This window comes from Odocoileus virginianus, chromosome 27, assembly GCF_023699985.2.
Source record: "Odocoileus virginianus isolate 20LAN1187 ecotype Illinois chromosome 27, Ovbor_1.2, whole genome shotgun sequence".
Lineage (NCBI taxonomy): Eukaryota > Metazoa > Chordata > Mammalia > Artiodactyla > Cervidae > Odocoileus > Odocoileus virginianus.
The window spans coordinates 21,672,688-21,693,913 of record NC_069700.1 but is presented as its reverse complement, the minus strand read 5'-3'; the positions used below and the strand labels follow the sequence as shown (position 1 = coordinate 21,693,913).

The 21,226-nt window shown below is 35.9% G+C and overlaps 1 pseudogene; it reads right to left on the bottom strand.

Annotated features, from left to right (window-relative positions):
- Positions 1 to 17,398: 17,398 nt before the first annotated feature.
- Positions 17,399 to 17,849, bottom strand: LOC139031537 (replication protein A 14 kDa subunit pseudogene; annotated as a pseudogene).
- Between the last annotated feature and the right edge of the window lie 3,377 nt (positions 17,850 to 21,226).

The window sequence follows — 21,226 nt, the reverse complement described above, 5'->3', positions numbered from 1 at the left end:
ATGCCATGTTGCATGTAAAGAAGTTTATTTTTGCTAATAGCTGGGTAGTATGCAGGGATTATATAATAATAAATAAATAAATATATATTTATATATATATAAAATATAAATATATTATTAATGAACATTTGGTTTGTTTTCAGTTTAGAGCTATTACAAGTAAAACTTCTATGGACACTTTTCTGTATGCCTTTTGGTACATATTATTATTTACTTTTTTGGGACATACACCTAGAAGTGGAATTATTGGGTTTATACAATATACATACGTTTTCCTTCATCAAGTACTGTCAAATATTTTTCCAAAGGAGTTGTAGAAATATGTACTTTTATAATTCTACCAGCTTCATATCCTCACCCATACTTAGTATTCTTTTCTTTAAAAAAAATACTCATTATGTTTATGTAATGGTGTTTCATCATGGTTTTTAATTTGTATTTGTCTACTTACTAATGATATGGAACACATTTTATATAATTGTCAGCCACTTTCATATTATCTTTTGTGAAGTATCTGTCAAATTTTTCACTCTATTATAATTAGGTTGACTGCATTTTTCTTATTGATTTGCAAGAATTCTCTACATATTCTTGATATAAAGTATTTATCAAACATATGTACTGTAAATCTTTTATCTTAGTCTGGGAAATGGGTTGCCATTTCCTTCTCCATTTGATCTTCCCAACCCAGTGATTGAACCTGCATCTCTTTTGTCTCCTGCATTGGCAGGCAGATTCTTTACCACTGAGACAACTGGGAATCCCACTAATGACACCACTCTAGATAAATGGACCAGTGTAATATAATGGGATATGTAAACAGGATTGCATAAGCTGTTAATGTAGTTTATGGTTTAACTGTTTGCAAATCCATGCCTGTTTACTCCTAATGTAAAATCTGAAACTAGCCTGCCTTCAGTTATAAAAGTGCCAGAGGGCCACTGCCTTATGACTGGCTGGTTGCTTTGGAAGCAGTGTCACATAGTTTGTGAAATAAAAGATGCCTGCCTTAACACTTTAGGATGTGTAAAACCACGTGGTATTTGGCCCTACATGAAAATTAATTTCTTCTTAGTCTTGCTACAAGGAGTTCTGGAGAATGCTCTGAATAAGTAATATTACACTTGTGTAGTATGTCTAAGTTTATTAATTCATTTACTAAAAGCATGGAAATAACTAACATTTACTTTTCTTTTCCCCAAAGTGGTTATACTATTTTTTTAACTTTTTAATTGAAGTATAGCTAATTTACAGTGTTGTGTTGATTTCTGTTTATACAGCAAAGTGATTCAGTTATATATATACATACATTCTTTTTTATATTCTTTTCCATTATAGTTTATCACAGGATATTGAATATAGTTCCCTGTGCTAACAATAGGCTCTTGTTTATTCATTCTATATGTACTAGTTTGCATCTATTAACCCCAAACTCCATCTGTATACCTCCCCCACCCTCTTCCTCTTTAGCAATCACAAGTCTGTTCTCCAACTAACATTTATATTACGATGAATGGTGTTAAGATAAGGCTACGCATAATCTCTTATTTAACATTATGATGATGCTATTAAGTAGTCATGTATCATGAATCTCACTTGTCAGATAATTAAACCAACACTTAGAGACATATATAACTTACCCCAGTTCACACAGTTTGCCAGTGTTATGACGAGAACCAGATATTTGGCTGTATAGTATATTGCCTTTACACAGTACTCCACATGAGAGATTTGCTCTATGAGAAAGTCAGCTCAGTGAAAATGTTTACAAGAGAGTCAGAAATTTACAGTAGACAAGCAGCATGAACACATAATAATCAGAACTAATCTAGAGACTGTGAAGACTACAAGTCACAATTGTGGATGCGTTTCTAGTTTGTTATCCAGGTAACGTCATCTATGAACCTCACCAGCCTTAAACTGCCACATTTGGAACAAACTGCAGAGATTAGCTGCAGTGATTTAGTGGAGCCACTATAGGACATCAAAATGACCCCATGGCCCAGAAAAGAGAAGCAACTTATCAGCTTTATTTGCATGCTTGCATGCATTCAATAAATATTTACTAAGATGTTAATATGTGCCATGCCTTCCTCTAGATATAAAGAAACCTGGAATAATCAAATACATAAACTGCTCTCAATTCCTGAAGTTTGCAATCTATCACGTGGTATAAAGTGCATACAATGCATTCATGGCAACTGCACTATAAATGCCAGACAATTTGAAATTCTGGTAATGAAAAAAGAGCAATCAATTTTCCTAAGGAACATCTTGTACAACAGGAAAGCTGCCTACAGTATGAGAGCGTTCTAATAAAATTTTGTCTAGTAAAAAATGTTCATGTCATTTGTCAGACATGACATGGATTAACTGCCTTGAAATGTCCGGAAATATTAAATATTAAAGTACTAAATACTCCATATGAGCTACATAGGGACAAATACATAAGACTTTTAAAGCAAAGAAGGACATTGCTACACAGACAGAAATTATAAGTGAGTGTAGTAAATCACTCTGAAACCAGGTATAATCAGATGCTTTTGTTTTATTGTTCTGAAAACTTGGAAAATGTTTGTTTACATGAGCGTCTTGCCATTTATATTGAAGTCTCTATATAGTATAATACAAATGGAAGTCTGTCTATATATTATACACTTCCATTTACATTGGAAGTTTATTATCAGTTTCTTCTTTGGAAGAAAGAAAACATTATTGGTTAATAAAAATATATTCCTTGGCTCTTTCCTGAACAAGTTCAGTTGAATATCTACAAGGGAACAAAGTAAGGGAGATAAGGTAGATAGTGCATAGTCTTGAATTATTTTGTGTTATGTGTTGAGGTAGGGGAAATGAAATAAAAAATAACAGAGACATGGAAGGCTCTTGAGACAGCATTCTCTGACTTTGCCAAAGAGTTGATAATGAATGCCTGGAAAACAGTTTGCGAGAAAGGATGACTAAATGTCATTCATACCTTGCTTCCCTCTAGCCACACGAATTTGTTGTTGCTGCTGGAGATGGATAGTAGGAAGCTGGAAACATGCCAAAGCTTATCTATAATTTTTCTAATATTTTGTAGACAGAGAAATTCACATCTCTGAAGTAAAACTCCAAATTATTGAGCATTTTTTTTTTCTTTCACATGGTAAAAAGAAAAGCTGGAAAAAGAATTCTGTTACTTCATCAAACCAGCATGGTTTATAGATTGGAAATGTATGATTTGTCATTTATGTCTTGCTACACTGCTGTTTAGAAAGAAGAGTGTTGATTCAACACCAACTCAAGTGTTTCTGGAAACTTAATTGCTTTGGTTTTATCTGTTGGTCCTGTCAACTCCTGGCATTGCTCTACCAAACACAATGCTGTCTGTATTTTTGTCACTGATGTCTTCATAAAGAGTTGCTATCCAGCTTCAAATATGGTTTTAAAAGAATTTGGGACGTGTTGGAAAGCACAGAATAACTTGATTTGCATATGAGTCCCATGTATGGATGCCAGTTGGCTGATTCATTCACATCTTTCTTATTTTCATATATTGTCCTTTTTCTGTTTAAGCTACTTAACATAGTATGAAATAATCTGCCATGACTGTTTTTTCCCCTAAAACAGAAAATCGAGACACATTGGTCTAACATGTGATATAACAAAATGATAGAACAGAATAGAATTGGATTTATCCCAGAAAATCTTTGGGAGATAGATGAAGACTACTATGTTTATAAGCAAGCACATCATGTTTGTTAAAACATATGCATCTTAAAAATTTTTAAACATCAATTATTTACTTAACAATTGGCTACCAAAAATTTCAGAAAACACAATAATTTTAAAACAGATAAATATAATGAAAGAAAAATAAAAATGCCATTTCTTCCTGACATATTTTTAGTGAGAGTGATATTTCTAGCTAATTCATAAACTGGTCATCAATACCATACAATGGATTCAATAATAACTTGAACAGACTAGAAAGGCCTTTTGCACAGAGGAATAAATTTTTGATGAAACGCTGGACTGAAAAATCTGGAGTGTTGGTAATTCAATTTAATACTGCTCAGTTTGTTAGATGTGCCCACATTCATGAAATATATAATAAATGAACTACAAAACTATATATTTCATGGTTAGAAGAACATAAAAAAATTTTGATTTGGTGTCCCGTGTTTGGATTAGGTTAATGATTGATGTTCTCTGCTCAAGAAGCCTCCCTTTCTGTTCCAGTTCTTAGGTAGATAACATTTCCTTTTCTTTTATCATTCCTTTTTGAAAGTTAGTTGCGCAGTCGTGTCCAGCTCTTTGTGATCTTGTGGACTGTAGCCTACTCGGTTCCTCTGTCCGTGGAATTCTCCAGGCAAGAGTACTGGAATGGGTTGCCATTCCTTTTTTATATTCTTATAACTGTGCTTATATCTGCTCTCACACAAAGCAAGACATGTTCCCTTTTATTAGAGCATTTACTTTAGAAAACTCGCAATTGTAAATTCTTTTTCTCCTCTTTGACTGTGAAACCTTTAGAACCCAGGAATCTCTCTCTCAAATACCTTGGAACCATCCTTTGAAATGTAAACATCAAGGAAAATAGAGCCACTTCCTGTGGGTCCCTGTGGCTGGATAGAAGCCCAATTTCAATAAGCAACAATTAGTAAACACACTGTTATACAGTAGTAATCACATTGACTGACCTACCCCCTCATGTCCTCCAGTACTTTTCCTTTAGTTTGCACCGGAATGTAAAATCCTCTTTTGTTTTAACGGAATCGAGTTCAGTCTTTCTTTTCTCTTGCAATATAGTCTTGACCCTTACTGCAATAGTCTTGAATACAGTTTTCCTTGATATTTTTAGCAAATGTTAGGTGAAATTTTTCTTTTCCACTACCTCTCTTATTATTCTCCATCAGTACTTCGTTGTTTTATACTCCAGGTGAGAGTTTGTGAAGCCTTCGTTTTGAGGAGACATCAGAGAATTGAATTAAGGTGAACTCAAGAATGCATGGGGTTAGATCAACATTGAAAATGTCATCATCTTCCTATGGGAGCTTTCCGGGTGCTTCCCTGTAGCTTTCCTGGTAGCTCAGACAATAAAGAATCTGCCTTCAATGTAGGAGACCTGGATTCGATCCCTTGGGTGAGGAAGATCCCCTGGAGAAGGGAATGGCTATGCTCCCCAGTATTCTTGCCTGGAGAATTCCATGGACAGAGGAGCCTGGCATGCTACAGTCCATGGGGTCCCAAAGAGTTAAGAGCTGAACATGACTGAGCACCTAACACTTTCACTTTTTCACTTTCCTACAGGAGCAGAATTTATCTCTCCCAACTTCAGACCTGACAATAGTCTAGGGAGAGGAAGATTTCTTTTATACTCAGCATTAAGAGGAGGCTTGCACTAGCAGAGTAAGAAAGGAAAAAGAACAAGAGGATACAATTATTCTCAAGGAATAGTGTGTAAGAAATACTTAAAGACAAGACAGCAGAAAAAAGATACAGGTCACTTAGAGAATCAGGAAAAAAAGAGAAAGGTAGAGAAATTAGAAAATGTTAAACTCAAAAATGCAAAAAAGAAACAAAAGTCTTTAAGCCTCCACTAAGTAAATCCCTAAGTTTTGTATATTATTGGTGCACAAAATATTTGAATGCAAAGGTGGGCTCCCCAGCTTCTCAACAGTTAGTAGGAAAATTAATCTTTCTCTCTAGATGTATAGCCAGAGAAGATAACTCACCAAACTGGAGGTGGTATAACACGTACTCCTATTTACTTTCCCAATTGCCTCTCTTTCATCAGCCTCCTGTAACCCTGGGAAATGGAGAACTATCCTACATGGGTTATATAACATAGTATTCAGTACTTCTAGATCTTAAATTTAGAATATGAATGAAAATATGGCCTCTAATTTCTAGAAGCAAAGAATTTGTGACTTATTTTAAGTATTTAGATACTCTGTTAGGATGTACAGTAGAAAAGTCTGAAGTAAATTTCTAATGTGCTATATTTCAATAATGTCAAATATTTGTGAAAGTACTGAATACACTATCAAATCCAGAATTCCTCAACAATTCTATTTAGCTTTTGGGATATATTTCATATTATTAGTTAACAAATCACTTCCCTCAAAATGTGATCCTACCTACTTTTTTGTTCTCACTTGCTTTCTTAACCATTTAGTCTTCATTTGGAAATCTCTGAGTTTTGTTTGTTGAGTAAATCATTTGATAGCTGCTTCTGGTAGGGGTGGATAAGATAGCACAGTGAACATATTTGTATAACATGTGAAATCATTTTTTTTTCTCCCTTTTTAAAAACCTGTAAACTGAATTGGCTCTTTTTACTTTATAATGACTTTCCTTGTTTGTTGGCTTTGATATTTTTTATTCTTATGCTCAAAATATTTGCTGATCTATGACTGTCAGCTTATATTTAAGAGTGAAACAACACTACAGACGCTCGCTAGGAAGCTCAATCTGGGAGGGTAGACTTAGCAACTGATAAACTTGACCATAGAGGAATCAAACATCAATGTAGCTTTTCTTTTAGAGAAAACCCCAAGATACTCATGGATTTACCTGTCAGTTTGGTAAAGTGCACTGATGCAGAAGAGTCCTTATTGGGATTCTTAACCACAGGCATGGTTTTCTTTGCTGCTAAAGTGAATTCCAAATGACAATGAAGTTTTAAAGCGTATGACCCTGTTTTACTCTTTTTCCCCTCCTCTTTTCTGATTCTGTGTTTTCATTTTTGTTTCTCATTCATTGCAGCCACTAAGTGATTCCCCATTGGTGGGTGGAAGCAATAACTGATAATTCAGTTTTATCATCTGACCATTCATTTGGGGTTCTTGGTTGGTCAATGATGTTAATCTGTTCTCCACTAGGTGAGAGATGATGGAGAATCCAGTTTGTTAGTCATTTTCAGTGATATTTCTGGTTGCCAGCTCAAAGAAATAAATAAGTTTATGCCTGCTGGGAAGGAATGTGCAAGTCTTTTGTGTCTGTTTACTTGTGATCTGTGGCTGAGATTGTAGAACTGAAGCTATAATCTCTCATGCGTTTGTCTGCCTGGGCGCTAGTGTGTCTACAGTTAGGAAAAACCTTGACTTTCCTTGTGTCGGTATGAAATGTTTTCCTATGTCCAGAAATTACTAGTTAATTATTGTAAAAGGGATGTACACAGCTGTAGAAAGTTGTGCTATGTGAAAGACAAATGCATAGGACAATTAAGGAGATAACAGTATTCAGCCTCTTGTGATAGGGAAACTGGTGAAGATTGCCTGAAAGAAAAAGAATCTGGAGTTTCATAGAGTCAAGTAAACAAAGGAATCAGACACAAGTGTATGAGAGTCAGGAGGAAAGACAGAAAGTGCTGTATTTCTGAATATGTAAGAGTAGGATGATCCTTTGTGGCTAGTCTTTCCTTGGAATCAACACATGCTTGGGGATTTCTTGCTACTTTCCAGGAACATAGAATTCAGATACAGTTCCACATTGCCATTCAGTTAATTTCTTCAAATGTTTGTGTTTGACTGTCAATTCTTATTTTTCCGCCTTTCATGTTTTTCTCTTTACAAGGGATTTAGATAATTTTGATTAAGACTTACAATTTTAGCACAGAGAACTCCACTCAATGCTCTGTAGTGACCTAATTGGGAAGGAAATCCGAGGGACATATGGGATTTACGTATATGTATAGTTGATTCTGTCTTTGCTGGACAGCAGAAACCAACACAAAATTGTAAAGTAACATTTTTATTATTCTCCGATAAAAATTAACAAAAATAAACAAATGTTCTACACACAAAAAATAAACAATTTATAAACAGTATTTCTTATTAGGTTAGTTACAGATGTAGATCTTCCTTATGGATTGAAGAAATCCTACTTTTTAATTTTTATTTTAAAAAATTATTTATTTATTAATTTTGGCTGTGCTAGGATTTTTCTCTAGTTGATATGAGCAGGAGCTACTCTCTAGTTGTACTGTATGGGCTTCTCATTGGGGTGCCTTCTCTTGTAGCAGATCATGAGCTCTAGGGCACACAAGTCCAGTAGTTGCAACACACGAATCTCAGTAGTTGTGATTCCCAGGCTCTAGAGCACAGGCGCAATAGTTGTAGCACATGGCCTTAGTTGCTCCATGGCATGTGGGATCTTCCTGGATCAGGGATCGAACCCATATCTTCTGCACTGGCAGGTGGATCCTTTACCACTGAACCACCTGGGAAATCTTTAGATTTTATGATTTTCTTTTGTATCATTCAACTTCCTGTTTTTTTTTTTAAACACATTTGATTGCACTTAAGTTATAAGAAAATAAAATTTCTAAGTGAATCAAGCCATAGACACAGTCCCTTTAAAGTATGCTTTTTGTTTGTTTTCTTTTATCCTGGAGGGGATGGGCTGCACCTAAGAAGAGACAAGAATGAATCTACTTGAAGAAAGCTACTCTGGTTTTTCCACATTTATTCTTCCTTTCATAATTAACTTTCTGTCTTAATCTGGTGCTATGATTTCTAAAAGGTAGGCATGTTTTGTTTCTGAGTTTGTTGGTCAGATTTTCTTCCAACAAAAGGAAGTTTTAAAGGCAAAACTTATTCAAATAGGAAGCAAAACATAGAATCTGGGTTCCATTTTTAGTTCTGTTGTTCCATGTTGTGTGACTTAAATAGTTTTTAGTTGTTGCATCAAAATAGCATAGTCTGTGCCCTGCCATTCATCAACTTATCCTGAACAACTAAACCTTTCTGTGTCTCGATTTCCTTGTTTATAAATGGAGGTACTAATAAAACCTGTTTTGGGAGGTTGTTATGATTGAATGAATTAATATCTGTTGAGCACTTAGATCAATGTCCCAGAACATAGTAACATCTGTATTTTGTTAAATATATAAAAATTAACAAATCTGAAAAAATGAAAGAAAAAGTTACAACTATTATTTCTAGCAAAGTCTATACAAGGAACAACAGTGACAAAAAAATATGTACGTATGTTATTTTTATCCCAAGGAGAAATAGAATAATTTTGTCTTCAGATATCAGTTTATTCTAGACAGTGAAGTCACGAGACATACATAAATGTTTTTCAGAGTTTGCTGAGTCCCAGGTTGCTTCTTTGTTTAAAGGATGAATGTCTTCCTCTACAGTAGAAAAGATTACTCTTTACCTTCTACAAAATGTGCCTAGATAAAATTCCTAGTCTTATCAGCATTATTTTAAATTATTAATATTTCTAAAAAAATGGCATTACTGTCTCTGTGTTTCTACGGGAAGTGGGACTCTGATCGTGAAGGGATCCCTTGCTCTGAGCTATAAAACTACCTCCTGTCCTAAAGATAGGAGAAGTTTATTTCTCCTTTGGATAAAACCAGTTCACAAACATGGGTAGCATTTGGCTGCTTCCCAATCTTCTCCAGCACTTTTTGTCTAGCTCACCCAGCCCTTCCTTAGAAATCCTACAGCCCTCACACTTAGCTCTGGTCTCTTCTCCAGGCAACAGCCTTTCCCCCTCCCTTGCAATAGCCTTTCAGTCAAAAGTCTGTCTTTACTAATTCTGGATTTGTTTTCTGTTTGGCATAATAGGGTTATATTTGTACAAGAACCATGATTTTCCCTCTTAAAAATTTATTTAAACACCTCAAATATAAAAATGTGGAGGTTTTCCTTTGCCATCACCAAAGGGGAAAATAACCTTTTAATTTAAAGTTTATGGATAGTTATTGAATTACCTGTTTGGAGGAAGATTAGAATTTAGAATTCTGATTCAGTATATTCACTAAGTCTTTATTGAATATATTACAATATTGCTTCTGTTTTATGTTTGGGGTTTTTGGTTGTGATGTGTGTGGGATCTCAGCTTCTCAACCAGGGATTGAACCCACATCCCCTGCATTGGAAGGTGAAGCTGTAACCACTGGACCACCAGATAAATCCCTCTTCCAAAGATTTAATTGATCTTTCTATATCTTTTTTTGTTTTTTAACGATCTTTCTGTATCTTATATTACAATCATTTCTATATATTTCCCAAACTGGGTTAGTGTGTCTAAAATTTCATATTTCTCACTGATAGTAGAATATTACTGTTCTCATATTTGTTTGTTAATCAAATATATGATAAACTTATAGTCAACACATTTGTTTATATATATATATTTATTGCAAATATATATATATATATAGCAAAAATCTCTAAGAGTTCATTTGCTTCTTTATAACTAGTAAAATTTTTAGTTCTTAAAAATTATTTTATTATTATTAGTATTTTTTAAGCACAAACATTATTTAAACACCAAATGTTACTATACTTGCATCTGCATTTCTGCTGTGACAAACAAGACTGTTTCTCCCACAATTTAAGAAATCATTGATACTATGAAATGGTTATGTCTGAGAAGAAAGGAGAGTGAGCCCTATGGAGGTTTCACAAAGGGCTTCCCTATATCTAAAAGGAGAAATGACTAAGGAATTCCTCTCTTTAGGAGTGGGGGTGAAATGTGTTGTAATTTTAGCAGTGCCAAGGAGTAGTACAGATGGGAGGCAGAGATAGCCAGGCAGACGGTGCCAAAGCAAGAGCAGAAGCTGCTGGTGAGTGAGAGCTGAGCAGATGGCATGATAGCATGGGCCATGGCTGCCATCAGCAGTGAAAAGTATCAGTTCATATTAGAAGATTCTGGAACAGCTGTCCTGAACCTAGGACGATATACAGTCATTAATTTCAGTGATTATTTGTTAGTGTGCCTGGTGTTGAGTGTTAGGTAAAGACAGCCAACGGTTATTGATCAGAAGGATGCCTCTCTAAGGATACAGCCATTGATTTCTTATTTTCAGTTATCTGATTGAGTAAAGCACGTGCTATTCATTGTATATATACTTGGAGGGATAAGAAGGACACCTAATATTTGTACTAGACAATGTTATTGATATTTGTGGCTGATGTTTTTCAAGTACTATCAAAACATGTAATTTCTTAATCCTTAAAACCAATTTTCCTTAAAGTGTGAAAATCTCAGATATGTAAGAAACACATGAAATATTGGCTAAAAAATACAAACTCCTGGGTTCTTTCCCCAAATGGTTAAAACAGGAATTCTAAAAGAAAAGCCATAAAACTGTCACCAACTAACTTCTCCAGGGATTCTTATGCACACTAAATTTAGAATACCTATCTTAAGAAAATGTAGGGGATAATGAGAAAAATGAAAATATAAGTAAGTATATAAAGTATAGGCACAAGTGAAAGAAATTATTTGTCATTTGTATGTGAGAAGTCAGATGGTATAGTACGACTTTTGACTTTAAGTATGGCCAGATCCAGATGCTCAAATGCTCTTTCTCCCTAAATTTCTCAAGTTCTCAGGTCTGCTTTTCCCTTCAGGAAGGTTTACCTTCCAAAGTACTTCTTTACTTACTCTTAAAAATGACTCTGTTCTGAACTAGCTAATGTTTCCATCCTAGAGAGCAAGAAGCCACAGGTCTGCAGGGAAATGTTATCATAGGTTTGAAAGTAGTGACTGGTGGGATAAACAAATATGAACTACTTGAGATATTGAATATAACTTGACTTAATGCTTACCAGAAAAAGATGGTGGTGAAAAATCAACAGAAAGCAGATCAATCTTCTAGAATGCTACAAAATCTGAACTTTATTCTTGAGAGGAAAAAAATGAAAAGATATAATCAGGCAATTGACAGCTTTCAGTTCAGTTCAGTTCAGTTTAGTTCAGTCGCTCAGTCATGTCCGACTCTTTGTGACCCCATGAATCGCAGCACGCCAGGCTTCCCTGTCCATCACAAACTCCTGGAATTTACTCAAACTCATGTCTATCGAGTCAGTGATGCCATCCAGCCATCTCATCCTCTGTCATTCCCTTCTCCTCCTGCCCCCAATCCCTCCCAGCATCAGGGTCTTTTCCAATGAGTCAACTCTTCGCATGAGGTGGCCAAAGTACTGGAGTTTCAGCTTCAGCATCAGTCCTTCCAATGAACACCCAGGACTGATTCCCTTTAGGATGGACTGGTTGGATCTCCTTGCAGTCCAAGGGACTCTCAAGAGTCTTCTCCAACACCACAGTTCAAAAGCATCAATTTTCCGGCACTTAGCTTTCTTCATAGTCCAACTCTCACAACCATACATGACCACTGATGAAACCATAGCCTTGACTAGATGGACCTTTTAGGTAATCATTTTAGAAATATCATCTTTATCACCCTTGTATACTTAGATATAGATATTGTTCAAAGATTCCCTGGAATTTTAACAACTCTTTAGAATGGAATTTTTCTTACAGCCCCATCTTACTACCTCAAATTGTGTCCTTAAAATTGACAAAGGGTTAAAAAACATTTTCTAAAGAATTTACTATGTGACCCAGAATTTATAATTCTGCAATATTTACTTTTTGAACAAGTGTAGTAAAGTGTATTGTCACATTATAAAAGAAGGAATCGAAGAGAGAATGTTTTTCATACAAGGAATTTATAACTTGGTGCCATGCTAGCTAGCACACTTGATTGACCTGAGTCTCTGTAATATGAAAATGTCCCATCTTAAAATTGATTTTTCACTATGTCCTATTGTAACTCTTGGAAAAAAGTTAAAGATTAAAATATGTCAAAAAGTCTTTGAGTTTGTGACAATATAAGAAAAATAGGTCTCCACTGCTGAGGATCTACAACATGTTAACAGCTTAGCATATGTCACTAAATTCTCAAACTTTTTACTCATTATGACCATCATGTCAGTGATGACCAACTTTATCTTCCATTTCCTAATTTATCAAATGGATATAACACTATTAGCTCAGTCAGTAATGAATCTCTGCCTGCAATGCAGGAGATCTGAGTTCGATTCCTGGGTTGGCAAGATCCCCTGGAAAAGGAAATGGCAACCCACTCCAGTATTCTTGCCTGGAGAATCCCACAGACAGAGGAGCCTGGTGGGCTAAGGTCCATGGGATCATAAGCATTGGACAAGACTGAGTGATTGAGTACACATGTGCAACACGTAAACTCCTGCACTTCTGTGGTTTTGGAAGAAATATGAACAAGCTAGTAAATATCAATTACTAGTTTGCTTATACTTACTAGTTTGTTTATATTCTTTGACCAAGAAGTAACTGTAACCACGTTTCCCCACAGTTTAATGACTGGAGATACTAAATGGTCTCACTAACTTCCGGGGGGCTGAGTAGTGATGGATTATTTGATGAACATCATTGTAATTCAAAGAAAGTCAATGAAATTATGTTTTGATTTCAAGAAAGGATTATTATGATATAAATCTTAATTTTACCTCAAATATAAATACAATTATAGGGGTATTTAAGTTGAGGAGGAAAGGTCAATCTAATTTCCAGATGCTTTGTCATATAATTCCATCTTTTATAATATCTTCATTTTTTATAGGAATTCTTACTTTCTAAATGGTCCTCAAATTATAGGTTTTTGTTTTTTTTCCCAAAAGAAGCAATTCTGACATTTATGTGTGTTTTTATTTTTACAGCTAACTATAAACTACTTGGCTTTTCACACAACATAGTGAGATTTTATATTTCTGGTTTTAAAATCTAAACAGTTGAACTGGCCAAATTAGAGGCCAGAAATTTCTTTCTCTTTTTCTCTTTAAGAACTAGGTTTTATAGGTGTCTCATGTCTCATAATTAGCAAAATGTCACTGGACCCCATTTTTAAAAGTAGAGGGTCTAAGCAAAGAACAGCAAAACTGTCATTTTTGAGTTTAATTTTAGCCATTTTATATAACACATCGTCATGCATGGGGATTTTTTTCTCTTGCCTCTTATGTTGTGATTCTGAGCTTTTCTTTGCTTATGATTTCAAGAGCACATTATGAAACCATGGTTAATGTTTTGCAAATATGTACTCATATGATTAAGAGCTCATTTTGCCAAGAATCTTCCTACTTCATTACTTTTTCTCAGTACATAAAAACCATAACTAAGAAAATGAGTATTTTTTTACTCTAAGAATTCCTATAGGAATAGCATATTTTTCTGTCAGTGTTCATGAATACTTGCAAATATGCCACAACTAACTCATGGGAGATTGCTGTTTGTCAGGATATTAGCTCCAAAATGGGTTATTGTCAGCATTTAGCAGATGTGAGGTGATGGCACAGTGGCAGGTCATATTCCCAACTAGGCTTGGCATTCCTTTGAGTAATGAAAGCCAAGACATGTTAACTTTGACTTAGGTTAGAATATGCCCCTAAAATTTCTTCTTACTAACCCATAAGCAGTCAAGGCTTCTGTTCTCTTCTTAAGCCAATAAATATATCTAATCTTAAAGGTAAATAATCAAAGGAATAAACTATAATTAACACCTGTGTTATGTATAGACTACGTCTTCAGAGGATTTACTTACAAAGAGGAACCAGCTGGCTTGATGAGTGAGTGAAGTTTTTTCTAGACAAAAGGATATGAAACTTGTCATTTTATCAAGTCCCTTTGTACTAGAAGATTTGTGCTATTATCATGGCCATTTAACCTAGAACTTGTTTCTATATATTTTATACTTATATAACCATGGTTCTAAGAAGTTCACTTATAATAGGGGAACTAATTCCAAAACACTTTTGCTAAAATACGATATTTTTATAGGTTTGCAAAATGAATTCATCATTTAAAAATACTCATTGATTTTCTCTTTACTCTGCAGATATTGATTTATTAATTTTAATAAAGTAAAAGGATTGAAATGAAAAAGTTTATATTTAATGAGTAGACAGTTTCAAATGGACAATGCCAATATATTTTTATGAAAGCTGTAAGAAAATATTACTTTTGTTGTTGTAATCAGCTAAGCTTAAATCTGTCCAGAGGGATTTTCTTCGTTACCAACTTTCTAGCATGCTTTTCAGTCTTTATTGTAGATCGCTCAAAGAATATGTTTACCATATATGAACCTAGATGGTAAGATGTGCTGTGCTGTGCTTAGTCGTTCAGTCATGTCTGGCTCTTTGTGGCTGCATGGATATAGCCCACCAGGCTCCTCTGTCCTTGGAGTTCCCGAGACAAGAATACTATCATGGGTTGCCATGCCCTCCTGCAGGGGATCTTCCTGACCCAGGGATTGAACCCAGGTTTCCCGCATTGCAGGCAGACTCTTTACTGTCTGAGCCACCGGGGGAGCCCAGATGCAAGATGGAGACTCGTTATTCTACCTTTAGTATTATGGGGTGGCTCAGTTGGTGAAGAATCCACCTGCCATGCAGGAGACACAGCTCTGATCCCTGGGTCAGGAAGATCCTATGGAGAAGGGCAGGGCAACTCTCACAGGTATTCTTTGAAACAACTGAGCATGCGTGCAGGCTCCTGTTTTTGTGGGTATACCTGCAATATAAAGTTTTTACTCTCCCCTTTTGAATATGTAACGGCTTTGCAAAATATTTTGTGAGCAAAATAGCTCAGTTCTTGAGTTTTTATTGAAGGGATAGAGAAGAGGCATACACTTTAAGAGTAATTTTTATGATTGTTTTTGTTGTTGTTTAGTCTCTAGGTTGTATCCAACACTTTGCAACTCTATGGACTATAGACCACCAGGCTCCTCTGTCCATGGGATTTCACAGGCAAGAATACTGCATTGGATTGCCATTTTCTTCACCAGGGGATCTTCAGTCTAGACATAAGCTCTTTGGTGGAAGTCAAAGGGCTATGCTTTCAATTAATAAATTAGATATTGACATATAAATCAAAATTTATAATATTGGAGATTTTTCAGGGGTGCAGTGGTAAAGAATCTGCCTGCCAATGCAGGAGATGTAAGAGACTTGAGTTCCATCCCTGGATTGGGAGGATTCCCTGGAGGAGGAAATAGCAACTTGCTCCCTTATTCTTGCCTGGAAAATTCCACGGACAGAAAAGACTGGAGGGCTACAGTCCATGGGGTGACCAAAAGTCAGACAAGACTGAGCTACTAAACACACATGATTAATTCTATTCATTTCAGTCATGGTGAATTTCTTCCACCAAATGAGATTTATTCTTTTACTGTAAAGCAAGTTTGCACAGTACCTTAATATTTGTGTGTATGCTTATGTGTTAATCACTCAGTTGTGTCCAACTCTTTGCCACCCCACGGAATGTAGCCCACCAGGCTCCTCTGTCCATGGAATTCTCCAGGCAAGAATACTGGAGTGGTTAGCCATTCCCTTGCCCAGGGGATCTTCTGACCCAGTGATCAAACCCAGATCTCCTACACTGCAAGTGGATTCTTTACCATCTGAGCCACCAGTGAAGTCCTACTTTAATACTTAAATATATAGTTAAATATTTAATCTTCAAGTAGTGATGTTGGTTCAGTATGTAAGCATCAACTTTTTATATTTCATGCATCTTATTTTACAAAAGACTCTTGTTATTCTTTGATTGGGGTTTTTTTGAAATCAGTGTATTTCTCAAGTAACATTATTTCCCAGTAAAATGTTTGAAATTGGGTTACTACAAGTGACACATTTGCGTGTAATTTGAACTTTCCCCTCAGCATGGCAACTAGAAGGGAAAGAAATGGTAGGATAATGAAATAGTAAGAGATAGGAAAAAGGAAGCATTAATATTTATTATGCTGCTGCTGCTGCTGCTAAGTCACTTCAGTCATGTCCAACTCTGTGCGACCCCGTAGACAGCAGCCCACCAAGCTCCCCCGTTCCTGGGATTCTCCAGGCAAGAACACTGGAGTGGTTTGCCATTTCCTTCTCCAATGCATGAAAGAGTGTTCTTTAAAAAAGATGCAATCTTATAATGTACTGAAAATAAATTTAGTGTGACTTTCAAATTCTCCTATTTCTCCTTTGAAACATCTCAGTAGTCAACAAGAAACTATTGTCACCTCAATGATCTCTTATTTCTTACCATCCCAACTTCCTCCTTCAACTTAGAATGAGAACCAGATTACTGATATGTGAGTTTGGGATGATGAAAGCAGGGAAGCTAAACTGATTTTGGATATGCAAGCCCTGATATTTTAAAGAAAAGAACAGACCTCTAAGAAAGATCATGGTTGAAAGTCTCAACACAAATCTCCTTTATAAAAACATGTTTCATTAGAAAATAAGCAAACAATGGAAAGGGTAAAATTAGGAACAACCAGGAAAAACATTGCTTTACACATGTGGAGTTTCTTGTATTCTCTGTAAGTGAGAAAATTAATTTTTTTTTTTTTGACCAACAGCACGTAAGCTTTTATTAATAAAGCAAAAAACTAAATTCAACCAACTCTTTTTTTCTTCCTTGCATTTTAAATCTGACCATATGCCAGAGAAATTACTCTTTATGAGAACTTAGATGAGAACTGTCGATAAGCCAGTTCTGTCAAAAACGGCACACTGGAATATCTAATAAAGTTAGGTAAATGAAATTAAGAAGAGAACAAATTAAATATTAAAAATCTCAGGAATTGCTCCTTCAAATATCAGGGGCCTCCTTTAATAGTCTTCAGTGTAGCTCACTAGGAATCATCAAAATAGTTCAACCATACTGCACAACTCCCAGAGGAAAAAACTGAGGGAACTCATGGGTAATCTTCACAGCCTCATTGTAAAGTCCAAGATCAAAAGGATGGTTATCTTCTTTAAACTGGACATAAGATGCACACATAATGGTTGCCTTGGCCATCACTCTTCCAATTACTTCCACGATTCCAGAGATTTCTTCATCAAGAGGTTCCATCAACTCAATAGTTCCATTTTTTCCTTCACCATCTGAAAGAATAAACATTTTCCCAGTGGGATGAATCTTCTCCAGCCTCCCTACGAAGCAGACCGGCTGGTCGATGAACTGAGCTAGCATGCTGGCGTTGATGCGCGCCCTGGGCGACTCCATCACGTCCACCATGATTGCAATGCAAGGCGGGCCGAGAAAATTAATTTTAAAACTTTAAAATTTTAAAACTATCACCTATAACATAATCATTTTCACAGGTTTCTTATTTGTTTAAATTTGTATTCTTTTTCTTAAATTCTTTATTCTTTCATATTTGTCATTGCATTTGAATATTATAAGAATGCATCTTAATTATTTAATTTAATAAACATTGATAGCATACTAAGTCTCTCAGTTGTGTCTGTTTGCGACCCTATGGACTGTAGTCTACCAGGCTCCTCTGTCCACGGGATTCTCCATGCTCTCCTCCAAGGGATATCCTGACCCAAGGATTGAACCTGGGTCTCTTGGGTGTCCTGTGTTGGCAGGAGGGTTCTATACGGGTAGTGCCACCTTGGAAGCCCAAATATTGATAGAGCTCCTACATATAGAAAGTTGATAGACCAGATTCACGTGCCCTAAGGGATAGGAAATTCCCCAAAGATAGGATGCTGTGTAGACAAAAATAGCAGATGATTGGCAATAAATGTGACTTATTTTGAGTTCCCACAAAACTTAGCTATGCTCCATACAGAATGTGTGCATGCTTGCTCAGTCACTCAGCAGTGTCTGACTCTGTGATTCCATGGACTACAGGTGGCAAGGCTCCTCTGTCCATGGGATTTTTGAGGCAAGAATACTGGAGGTGTTGCCATTTCCTCCTCTAGGGGATCTTCCCAACCCAGGATCAAACAAGCATTTTCTGTGTCTCTTGCAGTGGCAGGCAGATTCTTTACCACTGAGCCACTTGGAAGCCCTCCATACAGAGTAGATACCCCTAGATACTTGTTGGATAAAGAAACAAATGGTTCAAATTTATTTTTATACATATTGCCACAGTGTCATTGGAAAACTAGTATGGAAAATTTTGAGACTTTGGCACAATTGGACATTTGAATTGTATTACTATTATAACCACTAATAAGATCAATATAAAAATATTAGAAATAAATGGATTTTTTTTCAATGGAGGGAAAAATTACTCCACCTGTTCCTGAATATCATGTATATTTCCTCATTTGCTTTCTGTATAAGTTAAATAAACTAGAAAGAAATTTGACTCACTCTACTTATTTTAAATTGCACCCTGCTTATTTAACTTATAGGCAGAGTACATCATGTACTGGATGAAACACAAACTAGAATCAAGATTGCTGGGAGAAATATCAATAACCTGAGATATGCAGATGACACCACACTAATAGCAGAAAGCAAAGAAGAACTGAAGAGTCTCTTGATGAAGTGAAAGAGGAGAGTGAAAAAGCTGGCTTAAAACTCAACATTCAGAAAACTAAGATCATGGCATCTGGTCCCATCACTTCATGGGAAGTAGGTGGGGAAACAGTGGAAACAGTGGCAGACTTTATTTTTTTGGGCTCCAAAATCACTGCAGATGGTAACTGCAGCCATGAAATTAAAAGATGCTTGCTCCTTGGAAGAAAAGAAATGACCAACCTAGACAGCATATTAAAAAGCAGAGACATTACTTTGCCAACAAAGATCCCTCTAGTCAAAGCTATGATTTTTCCAGTAGTCATGTATGGGTGTGAGAGTTGGACTATAAAGAAAGCTGAGCTCAGAAGAATTGAGGAACTGTGAATTTTGAACTGTGGTGTTGGAGAAGACTCTTGAGAGTCCCTTGGACAGCAAGGAGATCCAACTAGTCCATCCTAAAGGAGATCAGTCCTGGGTGTTCATTGGAAGGACTGATGCTGAAGCTGAAACTCCAATTCTTTCGCCACCTGACGTGAAGAACTTACTCACTGGAAAACATCCTGATGCTGGGAAAGATTGAGGGCAGGAGGAGAAGGGGAGGACAGAGGATGAGGTAGTTGGATGGCATCACTGACTCAATGCACATGAGTTTGAGTAAGCTCCAGGAGTTGGTGATGGACAGGGAAGCCTGGCATGCTGCAGTCCATAGGGTCGCAAAGAGTCGGGCACAACTGAGTGACTGGACTAAACTGAACTGAGCTGAACTTATTCTAAATATTTATATTAAAATTTTAAGCTTATTTTTGTACTGAAGCAATAAAGTGCTTAAATGTGATATTAGATTTTTAAAACTTCAAACTTTGGTGTCAAATATTAATAATAACATTTTAAAATATATTTATAAAGTATAATATTTCATGGAGTAAACAATTGTATAAAACATTTTATAGAAGAAAGTATTTTATAAGACAAAGTCAATTGTGCTTTATAGCATTCTCAATGTGTTTTTTGTTGGAGAATTATACACTCAACAATCACATGTCCAAATTTCAGGATCTCTTAAACCCTGGTGGCTCAGACGGTAAAGTGTCTGCCTACAATGTGAGAGACCCGGGTTCGATCCCTGGGTCGGGAAGATCCTCTGGAGAAGGAAATGGCAACCCACTCCAGTACTCTTGCCTGGAAAATCCCGTGGATGGAGGAGCCTGGTAGTCTACAATCCATAAAGTTGCAAAGAGTAGGACACGACTAAGTGACTAAACTTTCACTTTCACTTAAACTATGCTCATTGTATCTATCTATTGATTAATTGATCAATCAATTGAAAGATTCCAATGAGTATGATTTGACACTTTAAATTTTTCATACTCATTGGAATCTTTCAATTGATTGATCAATTAATCAATAGATAGATACAATGAGCATAGTTTAAGTGAAAGTGAAAGTTTAGTCACTCAGTCGTGGGTGCATGAGACAAGTGCTCGGGCCTGGTGCACTGGGAAGACCCAGAGGGATCGGGTGGAGAGGGAGGTGGGAGGGGGGACCGAGATGGGGAATACATGTAAATCCATGGCTAATTCATTTCAATGTATGACAAAAACTACTGTAATGATGTAAAGTAATTAGCCTCCAGCAAATAAAAATAAATGGAAAAAAAATTAAAAAATAAAAAAGACTTTTTCATTTGAAAAAAAAATTTTTTTATGTCCATAGATTAAATATATTAAAACTGCAAAATATCCTGTGTACCAGTCTTAAAATTTATATTCCGGGTTTCTCCACACTTGTATCTAGATGCTTTATGCTCAGGTAAATATCCTGCTGTTTGAGACATAACATATTTTGTATTACTTCTGATCTTTGATTTCTATAGAAAACATAACTTACTATCAAACTGTTCAATGCTAGATAAACATATATTTTAAAAAGTCCTTTTTGGAGGCCTTCTGGCAAATATCTTAGAAAGAGTGTACATTGAATGCTCATACTCAAAAACACAACATGACAGTTGAAACATTATTGGTACATATTTTAAAAGACATATTCATGGTCAAAAGAAGATTGACTCTTTCTGGGGAGCAGAATGGAATGTAAACGCCAGAAAAAGACCTTGAAGAAGCAAGTCTAAGGCTCCACTACTATAACTGAT